This window comes from Strix aluco, chromosome 13 (genome assembly GCF_031877795.1).
Source record: "Strix aluco isolate bStrAlu1 chromosome 13, bStrAlu1.hap1, whole genome shotgun sequence".
NCBI lineage: Eukaryota > Metazoa > Chordata > Aves > Strigiformes > Strigidae > Strix > Strix aluco.
In genome coordinates this window covers 8,778,287-8,791,977 of record NC_133943.1, presented here as the reverse complement: position 1 = coordinate 8,791,977, position 13,691 = coordinate 8,778,287, and positions in this window count along the sequence as shown.

The window sequence follows — 13,691 nt, the reverse complement described above, 5'->3', positions numbered from 1 at the left end:
TAGGTTTCTTTTATAAGTTTAAGACAGACCCCAACATAAAAGCCTGTATATCAGACACGGTGGGAAGCAGATTGTCTTTTCATAGGTGTCTCAAAGCTCATTCAGTGCAAGATTTCAGCAAAAGATAACTGCTATGGGTATCTTCTAGTGATGACACATGGGCTGTGTTTCATTTCTTCACTTCTTCAACTTCTGTTTTCCCAGATCTTTCTCTAAGTCTTTTAGGCAAAAAACTTCTGCATTACATAATGCTCAGGTATGTTTCAAATAGAAGGGTTCTGTGTTAACCCTGCAAGAGGGCTTTAAGTCTGCATTTCTCCTAATATGATAACTACTGGAGCAGAACTAGGAAAGGGTTCTGTATTCAGGTTATCTGAAGCTTCTTTGTGCTAATTATTTCACTATGCATTAGAGAAGAATCTCCCAAGAAAAGTACTAATCCCAGAATAGAGCTGAAGAAATACTAAATGGCTTATATGGAATTGTTCTAAGCAGAAGGTTTCCTGGACCCTAGCCTCGTGCATTAGTCAGTCAACCTTCTTCAAATAGTTTGCTTTGTCTAATTTTATCATAAGCCTGAAAATTCACAAATCTGGCCCAAGTTCCACTTTGTAGCTAGAAGCCAGAAGTAATAGCACTTTGCTGAATATTAATGTTTCCCCCTACAAGGAAGCTCCTCCAAGTCTGTGCCAGCTAGTGGCTACTCTGACAGACAGAGTGTGAGGTATTAGCATAGACAAGATGTTTCAGGGCCCTGAATGGAGCTCAGCTCTTTTGTCCTATCTAACTATATGTCAAATGTTAATTCTGCCTGGGGGGTAACTCGGATCTCTCTAAATTCTTAGGTTAGACCTGGATGAACTCTCTCACATGAGCCTTGGGGTTAGTATCTGTACAACCAGACGTTATCTCTCTGTGTTGCTCTTCACATTGGTTTCATGTCTAGCCAGGGGGTGGAAGAATGCTGTTTCCACATTAAATTCATGTTACTTGCTTGCCTTTAACATTTTGGAAAGCAATTTTTTTGCATCTCAGACATGTCTGACCTGACGTCTGCAGAATCTACTGCAGAGAATGTCAAATCAACATTTCCAAACTTCTGCAGTTAGAGGGAAAATAATCAGAAGAAGGCATCTGTCAGTCTTTTGCCAGTTGAACATCTGGGAAATACAAAGTGGTCCCAGAAAAGTTGGTGCACTGATGCATTTTAACAGCTATTTGCTAAGCAAACATTGGTAATTAACAGAGAACTTGAGAACATTGCCTATCAGGTTTTCCATGTGCCTGGCATCTCATTACCTAGTGTACAAGTCAAAACTGTGTTTACCTCTCAGCATCAGGCTGTGAGAACCACTTTAGGAGGTGCACTGGGGAGAAACCAGAGGTAGTACAGTAACATTTCAAAAAGAAAAACAGAACAAAGCAGTCTTGGATGGAACATCTTCTGCACCCATGATTTTGGACTCATCTCCCCAGAATATCTTTCTTCTGGGGCAAGTCCCAAGTTTCTTGGAGACAGGAGCTAAACTTAAATGTGTTCAATATCCCCCAAAGGCCATATTAAAAATAGCTGTTTTTTCCTACTACTGTTCAGCTGTGCTGTTATTTTCCCTCCTTTGGAATGAGCCAAGTCTGAATGCTGGAGGCCTCCAGCTCTCCTGTTTCTTGAGAAGTCATTGTTATTTCTGTGATAGTACTGTTGTTGATGGCTCCTTACTTCTTCACTTCTTCTCAGGGCACAGGGAATGCTCTGTCTGGACAGAAAGGGAAGAGGAATGAGAGCCAGAGATGGAGGCCCTTTTGGTTTGATGTTGCTCCATTTGGAGTTAGAGTCCTATATGTGTTTTGTCTGCTGTGTTTAACTTTTGACACTTGGTATTAATAAGGAAGGGAAGGAACTGTCTTTCCAGGGAGCCATTCCACACAATTTATCTTTCTGTGAATGAAAGGAGATGGACTAGCCAGACCAAATACCAGTTCTTATTACAGTGGTGATATTTGCTAGTCTTCTAACCTTCTTGTCTCATTTTGACACTGTCTTCACATCTGCCATGTAGCAGCAGATGTCCAGGGCATAGAAACTTGGCTTCAGTGATCAATAATTAATAGTAGTCAGAGCATTTCTTCCAAAGACTCAAAACTTGCTTCTCTACAAAGATAAAGACCTGGAGGACTAGACCTCCCAGCACTGCCTGTGGCTTTTCCTCTTATAGGATTCAGCCATCTACCTGGGGTTCACTAAACACATTATTTAGGACAATGAATACCACAAAGTGAGAGATAAGTTGTGTGAGAATTGAGTGTCTTGGCAGCAGAGTTTTGCTCTAGCTGGAGCCTCCGCCTGGGATTTGACTGAGGACTGGAGTTCTTCGCAGGAGTGGGAACTATTTCTGGTCCCCAGGAGTCTTGTTCCCCTCTGGAGGGGACAGCAGACACCCTTGACTTACCACCCTCTGCAGAACTGACTGCCGAAGGGGCTGCAAACCCATCAGTTTAGGCTGCATGTGGTTGGTTTAAATGGAGCATTTGCATAAGGTATGTTTCAGTCTGCTTTAGCCTCTGTCTTTGCACTTAATCAGCCCTCTCTTATCTTGAGTGAAATCATTGCGGAGAGGTGTCAGGATGTCAGAGGCTTTCTGTGCCAGCTCCCCCACCCAGCAGAGCCAGAATGAGCTTCCCCTCTCAGGCAGACTGGGACATAATCCATCCCATTTTCCACAATGACTGTAATCCTAGCACTGTTTATTCAAGCATAGCCATGCTACAATTAGAGCCAAGGGCTTTAAACATTCAAATAATGCCATTGGCAGAGCTTGTGCTCCAGCGAACGAACTGCCAGCACCTTCCCTATGATTTGTGCAGCCTTTTCCCAACCAATAACTGAAGTGCCTTAGTGTGGTCTTGAACCTAAGTGGAAGAAAGGGCTTTTCCAGTCTCATGTCTGACTTTCATATGCTCCCCCACTCCTGCAGCACACCTTGTCTCTGGGCTTTTAAATAACTCACATGGCTGAACAGATCTTTTTTTTTCTGAAGCTTTTAAACTCTCACTCCAGGTAGAACAATCTCCTATCTGAGTGCTGGGTGAAGTCCTGAACACCAGCTCCAGAGCCAGAAGAGAAAAAGCTTTAATTCCTCTGGGAATTCCTCTCTGTGTAACATGTAAAAAAAAAAATCCCCCTCCAAAGCTGTCTCCTGCTGATGAACAGACAATCCATTCTGCTCACGCTGGCACGGCTGTGTCCACCCCCGAGAGGGAGCTACTTTGCAGCCTGCCAGTGGCTGCTTCAGAAGCATATGCCTCTCTTTAGGTACGTGAAAGTTCCCACTGAAATCAGACCTAGTCTTGGCACTTCTGGATCAGGAAATACCATTTAATCACGAATTCTTTCAGCTATCTTTTTGCTTGAACCTTACTGTTTGAAGGGATTTTTGCTAAGGTCTACAGCTTCCTAAAAGGCTTAAACTGAAACAATATTCCCTGGAAAATGCAAGTTAAAGCTAGTTGTTAGCAATCTGAGGCAGACAGGCCTTTTTCTTGTCCCAACAAGCTTCTAATGCCTGTTGATCTGTTGTTATATTAAAGACTCGTAGTTCTGCACTCCAGCTCTGAGTTCTTGTGACTCGCAACAAGGAGCAGTGCAGGGCAGGGATGTCTGCACAGTGCACTCACTGCAGCACCAGCCCAGAGGTGCTGAGAGCGGGTGCTGCTGCCTGGTGCAAGATGATGCTGGGGGATGTATGCGCCTGACATCATAGCCTGGTTTGTGTCGAGCAAGAAGTTTGTCTGCTGCTGCTTTGGTGGAGGACAACTGCCTTGTGATGTGTTGCTGGGTTTCTGTGTGTTTAGTGTAAGCAAGGGACTCTGAAACCCATGTTTAACTTCATCCAAGGGGGTTTTTTTATGCAATGAAAACTGTCAGCTTTTAAATCTTTTCCGCTGCAAGCAAGCTACCCCAGGAGACTCCACTTGGCTTCTGGGATTGAGGGAAGCCAGAGAAATTGCCACTAGAGCAATGCACCATGTTTAATTTCTCATGGATGTGACAAATTCCAAGAGCGAGAAATCTTGAGGGGCGTAGAAAAATCCAAAGTGAGAAATCACTGCCTAATCGATTTTGCAGTTCAGCAAGGATCATTTAGAATTGGCCATTTATCCAACTGCAACAAACCGAGTATTTTACAAGACCATTACATATGACTTAATCTCAGCACAGAGCAAACCCAAATGAGCTGGGACAGTTCCAGTGTCGCTCCATTGTGATATCCTCTGAGGAGTGTATTCTTTTCTAGATTTGACCAAAGAACAATTGCTTCTAGATTTGTGAGAGTGTTTCTGGATTTGCTGCCTAGGTATTGTCATTATGGCTTTTAACCGTTTGGTTCAGGTGCAGATGCCCACACACCTTGGGCTTCTGCACAGCACCACGTGGCTGTCTGGTAGTTGGCTGATGGGTGTTTGGGTGATGTGGACTCAGTGACTGGTAATTCTCCATTTCTTTGGGATGGTAGGAGGTGAATTTAACATTTCTGTATTCTCTTTAGGTCCCCCAAATGCAAGAGTCAGGCATGTGCGATGGAGCGTGTTCTTTCAACTCTGTTGACAGTAATCCCCAAGTCCTAACTGCTTTCATAAATTGAGTAATTGAGGTCAGGTCAGATGCAGTTGTTTGCTGAGTCCATGTAACTTTACAACTGCATGGCAATGACTTCTGGTGTACGTGACACCAACGCCATTACAGCATTAGATCATCTCTGCCTCTGATGGAGGAATGTGGTTTCTCAGTGGTTCCAACCATGCTACATTTATTCCTCTTGCATCCAGATTTCTGCTGCAGTCCAAAGTGCTATAATACGTGCTTTAGAGCTTTCAGACTACTCACACGATGGGCCAGTTTGGGCAATGTGCTCCTCACCTAATTATTTTTTATTTGGTGAGATGAAAACATAAAGGGACAGGTCCTACTTTAATATGCAGTTAGAGGTCACTTTATATAGGCCATGCAATGTTAATGGAATTTAGCAGCTTATAAATGTTTTTTAATTGCAACTAATTCATGGTAATTTATTGAATGAATTGTTTACCCTGAATTGCCTGACATCTCCATTCCTGTACCTTCTAAGCCTTATCTTAAAGTCTTCCTTGCAGTTCTCATGCAAATCAGGGATTAAAATATTCTTCTGAGGGCAGTAGCCCTCAGATTATTATTATGAAATTATTTATTTATTTTTCACCTTCCTGTTTTGGCCTTGGTGACTGTTTTAGTTTTGTGTTTCTCAGGAAGGGATAGCCCACACCAACTGTCCTGAGCCAAATCAGCCTACAGTTTAGATGAATCTAGATCCAAACTGTCATTCACATCATGCCAAACTTTGGCCCTTTCATTTTAAGCTGGCTGTTCTATCTCTTAAAAATGGGAGTGACAATCTATATGTAGACAGAGCACCTACTGATTTCTGTGGGAAGTGCTTGAACTTGCTCTAGGTTTTCAGAGCTTTCAATACTTCTGCTGTCATTTTTGCTGTCTCTCGTCATCTTAAAGAAGGAAAGATGTATGGCAGTGGCTATGTCTTAAAATGGCAGTAGGGGTAGGCTTAGGGTGTCTTGTGTCTACTGGTCTCCCTAGCAGTGGTCATCCACAGAGATCCAAAAATCAAATCAGAAAGAAAAAACTAAGAAAATAAATAAAGCATAAGTTTGGTTGATTTTTTTTTTTCCTTCCTCCTCCTACAATTACCCTAAAGACTTACATACCAGAAAGAGAGAGGGTTTTTTGTGAAAGAAGTGCCATGTAAAGTTAAACGAATGCACATTTTGCAGAGCCACAGAAGCAGCCATGGTAATGGAGGCAGCTCTTGCATTAGTAACAAACAACATCAAACCCCAGATAGACACTTGTTAGGTGTTACAAAGGTCTTCATGTGTGAAAGGGAAAAATGTGACAAGTAAGATCCATCAGCCACTATGGGAAGCTGGTGCCTGTGTCTGCCTACCTTTCTTTCTCATCCCTGGGACAGGGCTTCCATCTGCCTCACCATGCTCTTACCTCTCTCTGTGATACAAGTGGTATGAGCAATGTTCTTGTCCTGCAAAAGTGCAATAAAACAGGTCTCTCTGTGGCACATTGTGCTCATCAGTTTTGTCCCACCCAAGTATTTGATTTGATTTGATTTTGATTTGACGGATCCCAAACACATGTGGAAGAGGCTTCAGGTCTAGAAGTCAATGGAGAAAGCAGAAAGAAAAAAATAAAGGCAAAACCCAGGATAATAATCTCATCACTCTGCTGTTCTCAGCTGCTCTGCCTGGTCTCCTCTCCTCGGGAGGGAAACATTGACCATCCTCTCAACAGCCAAAGTCTGAGCAGAGTTTGAACTGTGAAGGTGTCTTAAACGTTTCACCTGCTTCCTAAGGTCAGATGATGCCAACTTCTTTAAACTCTCATAGCATCTTTCTGCTTTTACCTTCAGTCTTTCTGGTGGAAGACAACACCAAGGGCAGCTTCTCACTTGCTTTGGGGAAATATCATGGCTTCATCTCCTCATTCAAATCCTATGCAGGTGTGAATCAGACTTACCCGGGGGTGCAATGCCGCTCCTCTTCCCACTGAGAAACACTGGCTGTCTGGACACAGGCTTTCTGTTGTGGCACTGCCAAAAAAACCCCCATGCCCCAGCTGGCTGGCAGGGCTGTGCACTACCATGCTGGGCTTGGGGACAGGGGCACAGTCCAGGTTAAGGGTAGCTGAGATGCATCTATCTTAGAAAAGTGACCATTATAAAAGTCATTGTGGGAAGGGAGCTAAACCATGCTCAGTAGTACCGTGCTTCAGGGGGAGCAGCAATCTCAGCCGCCCCGCTGGAACCAGGCAGGGCTCTGGTGTTGCTCTAGAAATGAATGAAAAAAAGATCCAAAAGCATTTATAAACTATTCGAACTGCAGCAGCCAGGAGCTATGCTGGGAAGTGTCTGCTGCTCTATTTGCACAAGTAAATGTGACCCAGCACAGCTTGTGCCTGGCAATGCCGCAGGAGCTGCAGCAAGCCCAGAACAGCCTGGTTCAGGCCAACCTGCCTGCTCTGCTTTTGGTTTCTCCCAAGCCTCTCCTGCCTATGTTCTCCTGCTAGCTCCCATATCACACCTGTCCCTACCCCAGGAGCTACTGAATGCAATTCTCAGCTCTGCCAGGAATCCAGCCAGGTTTGTTTATGCCCATGATCCATGTTTTCATTAGAAAAATAAGGCGTGCAGCGGCTGGTTAGCCTGAAAGCATCCCACACAGCTGCACGGCCAGCATCCACATTGGAGCTCGGCCGCAGCTGTACAGTCAAACCAGGGATCTCATCTGAGGAGGAGAAAAAAGACCCAATTTAATGTTGTGCTAAAGGCCACTGCTGGTATGGAGCCCTCAGTGCAGAATCCATTCTAGTGCTGGGCAGGGACAGCCCCTTTTACAGCCTGGCTATAAAGAATTAATTTAAAAGCAGGACGTGGCCTTTATATCTCCTGATTTCGTTGTTCCCATCATTAGCCTTTAAGCAGCAGCTTGCTGTACTTGTGTTTTAGCTTAGCATAAAAACAAAGCAGTGGGGGAAAGGTGCGAGGCAGTAGGTGACGACTCCTGCCAGAGTAGTTACAGCCACAGCAGATGTCTGTACACCAAAAAGCACTCACGTCTGTCACCTGGCACTGGATGAGTGATGGCATGTGCCAGTGCACTGTGCAAGTGGGATCACAGGGTATGTTGGAATATTAGTACACCAGGCTGGTATTTGCTAGGAATTGGATTTTTGTCTTAAACTTTCTTAGTGTGCAACTCATCATGTATACTGCTAAATGTCTTCTTGCCAAAGGAACAGCATACTTGTGTCCCCTGCCGTCACCCCAGGCTGGGCCGTGCTGCCAGTTTATGTTGCCTTTGACTGCTAAACTCTTCATTGCAAATTAATTCATAAATAATTCATTAGATGTTTCATTCTGTGCTTAAAAGTTCATCGTGTAGGTAGTAGGTTGTAGGTTCTCTTGGAAGTGACACTGCTTTTCTTCTTTCTTTTTTCTTTGTTAATCATGTGTGTGTGTATGTGTGCAGAGCTCCCATAGCATTCACAGCCTGATGGTTCCACTATAGATGTTTTAATGTCTTTATAGCAGATGACAGTTATTTTCAAATTTAGTTATTATGGTTCAAGATGACTGTGTTGCAAAAACTCTCTTTTGAGATTAGGGTTTATTGAAATACCCAGATGCTTTTGGGAGTTGTTACAACTGACACAAAAATAACACGATTCAGAAATGTATCTCTCCCCATCCCTGCATGCACACACACACACTCTCTCTCACAATTCCCAATCAGTCAGTTAATATTCCTAAACTTGCTGATACTGGAAAACAATGAGAAGTTTTTCACCACCCTGGTTTGCAAAGGCAGGTTGTGTTTGTTGGGTGGGCATTAAGATAAATGTGGCCCTCTCTGGGACCAATGTCAGCTCTAACACTGCTTATTTCAGCCCTGAGGTCTCCTCAGTTTGTTCCCCTAAGAGCATTGAAACCCATATAAATATGTCATGTGGGACATACTGGGGTGAAAACCATCTCTCATTCCTCCTGACAGACTTCTTGCCATGGCAGGGAGGGAATGGCTGGCTATGGGGCATCCTATGTGCTTGCACGGCTCCATCCTGCCATGCTGGGAGGAGCGGGTCATTTCCCCATCACCCTGCCCCGGTCCTGACTGCATTGGGGATGCAGCAGATTGCAGCAGCTTCCATCCAAACCTCATCCCCCAGGGCAGGAGTTGTGACATGTTGGTTGGACGAAGGAGGGAGGCTCAGGCTAAGAGTGGCAGCCATACAGAGATACAGCACCACTTTTTGGCATGTGCATCTACTGTTTCTTGTCTTTTTTTGTTTGCTTTTTGTTAGATCTCCCCAATCTGTCAAAGCAGATGCAAGACCTGTATTCAGTGAGTAAATTCCCATCTCAGCATCCTTTGGCTGGCTTGGAGCTCTCAGCTGCTAAACTCAAGTTGTAGGTAGAGTTTAGGCCATGTAATGTGGATGTATTATTTGTTTGAAAAAAGTGCTGAAATACTGAGCAGCATTGAGGTCTTATTGTCCCCTGTGTACTCGTGGGTTATGTTGTCATTTAAAATATTTCTGTTTCGCAGTCTGAGTCAGGCAGTGAAATGGGAATAGGGCTGTCGAGGAAGGAGAGGTGGGACCAGGAGCCCCAGGAGGGGTCCAGCCCTGGCAGGAGCCTGGGCTGCAGCCAAGTCTGCCTCTGCAGCTGTGTGCTGCAGCGGGAGGAACAGAAAAGCCAAGCCAAATGAGGTTATTTCAGAGATTTAAAAGGTGTTTTGTGCTTTTCCCCTCTCTACATGCACTCATTGAATGGAGCAAAGCAGATGGTCGCATGCATTCCTCAGCGAGGAGGCAGTGGGCTTGTTTTCTGCCTGCATTGCCATGCTGCTTATGAGACTGAAAGCAAAGCCTAGAAGTAGGGAAAAAAAAATGTCCCTGTAGGTGTGAAAGGGAAAATACCACAGCTGATGTTACACAAGCCTAGTTGTATGATGGCCTGAAGCAGAACTGTTATGTGAAGGGCTATTCACAAACCCCAATTTTAAGAAGTGCAGATCATATCAGTAATGTATATTACAATAGCCCAATAGTGTGAATCAAATATTTAAAGACTACCTACGCTCTGCTTTTTATTCTGAAATGACTGCAGAAAAAAGCCAAGTTCTAGCTCCTGGCCAGACTTCTTGCTTTTTCTCTATTAAATGAGGCCATATAATTTTCCTCTGGGATACATTTGGCACTGGAGCTATTTAGGTCTGAACCTTCATCACTAAATTCAGGACGATTTTTCTGTTCAGTTTAAGGAGAGAAGAATCAAGGTCACAGCACTGGAGAAAAACTCTTAAAAACAGATACTTCTCATCACTGATTTCTGGACACTGTTCATAAAAAAAAAAAAAAAATCCACCCTGATTTAACAATTGAACTTCAGCAGCAGCAACTTGTCTGTACTAGACTTAGAAGAAAAATACAAAAACCTGGCTGCACATAAAATTTTAAAATGTTGAAGTTGTTATCATTTTACAGAGTATGAAATGGACTCATTTCATCTCAATGATTCTTTTCTGCTTTTGTAATTCTTTTTCTGTTTGGTTCATCTTTTCTGTTTGCTGTTTAGGAAGAAAAATGAAACAGTGAATTACCTATAGGGGTAGAAAGGAAATAAAGCAAAAATTGGGAAGTACTCTTTAAAAAGTGAAAGGCAAGATACTTGGGAGGAAATTACATTTTGATAATTTTCCCAGGAGTCAATTTTGAAAGACAAATCTTGTTTTTAACTACAGCTTCCCAGGCTTTAAAAAATGGTTAACATATTGTTGCTACACTTAGCATTTCTGGCATGGGGACACTGCAAATATGCTGCTGTAAAGCTGAGTTTCATAACTACTCACTGCTTGAATCACAACACATTTACAGGCAGCTGATGAGGAGTTGGCTGGTGCTGGGGAAGGATCCGGCCGTGGCAGTGCTGGGTGCTGCCCGAGCAGCTATGTAGAGCTGCATCTCCTGCGGGTGCTGTGAAGTTCCTGCCAACATGCTTCTTAATGGGGGTTAATTCATGAATTATTTCATTGTCAGTTTGCTAGAAATTTCAAATTGAGGCCAAGAACTGTAGCTGAAGTTCAGCTGAAAGAAGTCTTTTTTTTTTTTTTTTTTTAAAAAAAAAGAAGTACAAACAGCCCAAAACCCAGCGAGCAAGAGAAAGACTGTGCATGCCCGCTGAACAGTACTGAGTGAACTTATTTGGAGCCTGGTAAACAGTAGCCCCAACAAACTGGTAAACAAGTATCCCTACAGCCTGGATTGTGGCAGCGCCTCAGCTGCGAGGACTAGGCTTGAACTCTGTGCACTTGGAAGGCACGCACATCTTTTTAGCCGGATTGAATTCTTGTTATTTGTTCAGATAATGAGCCTCAATCAATGCTCTCATTTACTGACAAAATCCAGGGCGAACCAGTTCATATCTAAACTCCAGCTTCTGCAAAATGCCCTCAGAAGTGATGGCCAGGCATGTGCAGAGTCACTCATGAGCATCTGATTCGTTAGCCAATTAAAATAAAACTGATGGATTGATAAAGCAGCCAGAGGTTTCCAAGAGGCTTTCTGTGAGTTGGTCCAGGCTGCTGGTTTTATTTTTTTTTAGATTTTTTTTTTTTTTTTGGCAGGCAGACTTGAGCTCATGCTCTCTACAGTTGTGCAGGTGGGGGCTCATTCCCGGGTGCATGCACCCGGCTCTGGTCCCTCTTGGAAAACCTCAAGTTCCTGCTGGTTTGGAGCACAAGCAGCACCAGATCCCCTCTACCAGCAAGTGATCCTCTTCAAGAGGTTTATGAGGCTCAAGCAGGACCTCAATGCTTGCAACACTTCTTGGCTGTGAGTCTCTAATGCTTGGAAAAGGGTGAGAAGTTCAACAAAACTGTAAGCAAGATGATAACTCAGCTTTCCCCAAAGGAAAAATTTTTTGTTTTGTTGATGACAGATTTTCTTCCAACAGCCATCTGCAGAGATTCTCATTCCATCCTATACAGCATTTTTGGCATGAATATATCCAGGGACGTGATGCTGTAAAATGGATCACTAGTGTGATCCAGTCTGGCATACCCTATGGACATACACACATACAGACATATCCTACAGACATATCCTATCTGTATCCTCCAGACATATGAAAGTTTAAGATCTAATTCATGTTTGCCATGCTCAAACAAACAAAAAACTTCAACGTCTCTTTCCTTCTTAACAATCATTATTTTATTAATATATTTTACAAGATTGCAGTTGAAATCATTTAAATACAAATTTTTTTATACAGAAAGTGTAATAAAGTTAAAATAGTTCCTTGTGTAATTCATAGCATTATTGCAATGCTTACAAAATTTTGCATAGAGTGTGCAAGGATTGATGTTATTTGATACAAAAAAGCTTTATATTTTCCCACACAACCACACACATACATAAATTAAAAAGAAAAAAGCCAAACAAATCTGAATTTCTTAATGAGAACTGTGATAAGACTTTAAATTCATTTTGTCCTGTTTACATGATCAAGGTCATTGGTGGTTATCAGAGTAGAGGTCAGACAAGGTATTTTACCATCACAGATGAAAACTGCTATAGCATATGGGCCATGCCTTTTACGCTATTGCTGTAGATGAACAGGGTTTTGCTTTGACTCGCACTGAATGTTGTTTTGCTGTTGGGTCTACCTACACGGCGTATTTGTTGGGTTAATATTGACAACTCTATTGGCATTTGTGCACAAGGAAACTAATTCAAATAAGGGGTGGGTGGAAAAACCCAAAGCCAAAACCCAAAGGGATCTGAGGCAGATCCAGCAGGTCAATCCCTTCCCTGCTCCCACACTACTGCATAGTGCAGATCCAGAATGAGATCTGGGTCACAGCTCAGGAAAAGCTCTGATCTAGGGAGGAATCCAGGTGTGAATGCAGTCAACTGAGCCCTCCTTCAGTAAACACAGTATATGATAATTGCTCAGATCTGCTCTTTATGAGGTTTCTGGCATGCTCATACTCTGCTGAGCAAGGGCAGGATTTATTCATCTTGTGTGCTCACTCTGATAACCCACTAAAGGGGACAAGAAAGTTAATTCCTCCATCAGCACCTGCCCTGTGAAAGCCACTCTGCAAACAGCGGAGCCCTGCCCTCCCACTGGCAGGACCAGCAGACCCCAGTGACTGCCTGGTGAGACCTTCTGCTTCACACATCACCCACCAAACCACCAGCTGAACTCCAGCACGGTTTGTGCTGGTCACAAGGAAGGAAGCTGGATGAACATGCTTCTGTTTTCAGACAGTGGCTTGATCTGGCAGCAATGGGAAGACTTGCCACAGCTCTTTATCTGCACCCATATGAAAGGGAAAGCCCAGAGGCAGGAGGAGCCCAGTGTCCCAAGCTGCCCCCAGGAGTAGTTTAGACAGGGCAGCCAAACTCTTCCTTTTGATTTCACAAAAGGTGCTAAACCTTTAGGGCCAAACCCTTAGGTGGTGTAGGCTACCAGTCCGTTAAATGGAGCCAAATCCTGATCTACACCAGCTACAGAGTCAAATCCCGGTGCTGTGAATGGCCCTGCTGCACTGCTCCAGCCCAGTCTCCCAAGGCAGGCATCGTGCCTTGCTGCTATTTCTAGTGCAGAGGACCTGGCACTGGGAAGGAGCTAAACGAGAAAGGGCAAAGCCACTCACCAGCCTCCCCCACCTACAGGCTTCCTGAGTGGAGGCAGCGTAAGGGGGTCCATCCCCATGGCATCCCCTGGGATGCTGTACAAGTATTAACAGGACAAAGCAGAAGTGGCTTTAAGAGCTACTCAGCTGTGACTTCTGGAGTTACTGATGAGGTTTTCTAGGTGGTCAAAGGCTTGTTAGAACAGCAACCAACTACCAGCATTATTTATACCACTCAGACTGCAGAGACGTATCCCCTGTAAAATCATTAATACTGCCAAAGTGTTCCATTATCCGTTACATCAATAATAGCACAGATACTGAGTGCACAAGCCCAGATGAAGACAAAATTATCAGGCTCTTGTTTAGCGAAGGAGTTAACTCCCTGCTCTAAGGTAGCTACCCTAGAGAAATCTAGCCGTAGTGTTGGG